General features: G+C 35.6%; 1 protein-coding gene across 1 annotated transcript in view; it reads right to left on the bottom strand.

Annotated features, from left to right (window-relative positions):
• Window positions 1-1,263: 1,263 nt before the first annotated feature.
• The window catches only part of LOC112143902, a 12,927-nt gene continuing 11,465 nt past the window's right edge, over window positions 1,264-2,725 (bottom strand). Inside the window, exon 7 of the mRNA XM_024268145.2 lies at window positions 1,264-1,858. The gene's annotated coding sequence lies outside the window, so the exon portion shown is untranslated. The remainder of the gene's footprint in view (window positions 1,859-2,725) is intronic.

The following is a 2,725-nucleotide window of genomic DNA, read 5'->3' as shown; positions in this document are numbered from 1 at the left end:
TCAGGTTCGAACTCTAAATTTGTTGAACCTGCTTCTTGAAACGGGCCCCTGACGATGAGGAACTGAAAAAACAGACTCTTAAATACACTGTGGTTGATTAACTAAATAAAAACAGCTGTGGGTGATTAGCCTGAACACGATGAGACTGAAAACAGAACATGACAAAACTGAAGCACTGAATCATGACACCTTAAATATTCATGAATGAAACACAATCCAGATTGTGTTTATCCAGATAAAATTTATGTTTGTTTTCACCATGATTAAACTAGCATATTTTCAGGTACATCAAATTATGATGTTTTTAAATTACTTAATAAAGGTTGAAATAAAATTAAAAATAGGGCTGCACGGTGGCGCAAGTGGTTAGCGCTCTCGCCTCACAGCGAGAAGGCCCCGGTTCGAATCCCGGCTGGGACCTTTCTGTGTGGAGTTTGCATGTTCTCCCCGTGCATGCGTGGGTTTTCACCGGGGACTCCGGCTTCCTCCCACCGTCCAAAAACATGCTTCATAGGTTAATTGGTGACTCTAAATTGCCCCTAGGTGTGGATGTGAGAGTGGCTGTGTGAGTGATTGCGGCCCTGCGACAGACTGGCGACCTGTCCAGGGTGTACCCCGCCTTCGCCCTTCAGTAGCCGGGATAGGCTCCGGCACCCCCGCGACCCCGAAAGGGAAGCAGCGGTCAAGAAGATGGATGGATGGATAAAATTAAAAATAATTCTGATATACAGTATTTTTACATATTCATGAAACAGATGTAAAGACAATGAATCAACTATTTTTAACAAATTTTTAAAAATGTGAAGATTGAGAGACAGCGGCTGGTGAGCCCAGACAGTGTGACACCCGTCTAAAGAATAATAGAATGAGGAGCGAGCGCTGACGCTATCGTGGTCCGCCCCTCGGAACTGCTAAGTTGATTTGATTAATGAGACGCTTCTTCCGCGGCGGGATGTGAATACAAATTGGCAGTCTTCAATGGCGTTAATTATATAACAGAATGAGCTGTATTGATGAAGAAAATGGAGACAAAGTTTCAAAGATTGCTTTTTCATTTTATTTAAGAGACATGTAAAGCAGTTACATTGTGAAAATGAAAACGCATTTCTTTTAATCCATTTTAATTTTCAAATTAGATATTTCTAATTTAACTTTGGTACAAATTTACCAGGTAACTTTTTGAAAATTAAATGTTAAAAGTCCTTTCCTTTATCATTTTAATTAAGTTACAGAATGAGAAATGTAGAAGAAGAAAAAGAAAAATCCATTCGGAGGATTACTTTTTCATTTTATTTAAGAGACATGTAAAGCAGTTACATTGTAAAAATGAAAAAGCATTTCCAGTATTGACTTTTATTTTGAATTATGAGTCACAATTTAATAAACTTACAATAGATTTATGCAATGTAAAATTTTAAGTACAGAATTAGATTAATAATAAAATGATTGAATGAGCAAAAAAACATAAAAGTTCTTGAGTGTATAATTGAGTCTAGACCTTAATGGGAAAAGACAGAATGCAACTTACAGAGAGATGTTAACAGGAAATAAAGGAAATAAAGTTTTGCCTAAATTACAAAAGGGGTTTATGCAAATACAGTATATGTCTTGTGTGTTAGAAAATTCATAAACACCTTTTTGTAACAGTAAAATATCTCTAACACAAGAGGTGCTCAGCTCTAATCTGTTTTCTCAGCTCTCGGACAGGACAAGTAGAAAAAAAATATCAGAAATATCCATAAATACAATGAACTGAATAAAAGTAAAAGAAAACAACAGTCCAAAATATCCAGATGACAACTTCAAGTGCAATGACTGATATCAGGCTATTGCTGGAAAAGGTGGGTCTTCAATCGATGTCTAATGCAGTGTTTTTCAACCTTTTTTGAGCCAAGGTACACTTTAACCATGAAAAAAATCCCGCGGCACACTAGCATCCAAAAAGGTAAAAAAATTAGTCTGTATTGATGTACAGTCCCTCCACAATCTAGTGTACATTTTTTTATATAAGTGGGGAGCATCATTGCAGTGCAGAGGTGCTGTCACTTTAACCCAGTGTTTCTCAATCTCAATTCTCTTTTACACCCCCTCCCATGAACAGCTCAACACCTCCCTCCACTACAACTTTCTGCTGTAAATATTGTCGGTATCATTAGTCAATTTGCTCAAGTTAAACGTATATCTCGTCAAAACAGTCTACCTTTATTATCATTAAAGAATGATTCAAAAAAATCTAAAAAAAGAAACTTCTAAATAATCAGTTTTTATGAATGCTTTTTTAAAAATACTTCCAGAACTATCAGACAAAGTAAAAACTATGGACTTTCCTGGTTTCCCTCCACAATAGTGATGGAATTCTGACTCAATTCAGTTCCTTTGCATTGGCTCTCTGAAAACAGCGACCAAATGGATTTTGTCAGCTACCAAATGGATTTTTAGGTTGGTTTGTCAGCTACCAAATGGATTTTTTGGTTGTTTTTGCTATATTTAATTTATTATCAACTCCTATGTAGGACTATACACAAAATCCATGATGTAAATATGTTTTTATTAATACAAAGTGTAAATTATGTATATGCTGTTATTTATCCCTTCCAGACAGAATGTACTAAATGAATGATAAAAGAACTAACTATTAACTATACAGTTTTTAACTCTACGCATTTGAAGCTTTTTTCTTTTTAGTGAACAACACAAAACTCTGCAACCACAACCCACATATAAA

This window comes from Oryzias melastigma, linkage group LG22 (genome assembly GCF_002922805.2).
Source record: "Oryzias melastigma strain HK-1 linkage group LG22, ASM292280v2, whole genome shotgun sequence".
In the NCBI taxonomy this organism is placed as follows: domain Eukaryota; kingdom Metazoa; phylum Chordata; class Actinopteri; order Beloniformes; family Adrianichthyidae; genus Oryzias; species Oryzias melastigma.
The sequence above is the reverse complement of the archived record's forward strand: the minus strand, read 5'-3'. Positions and strand labels throughout refer to the sequence as shown.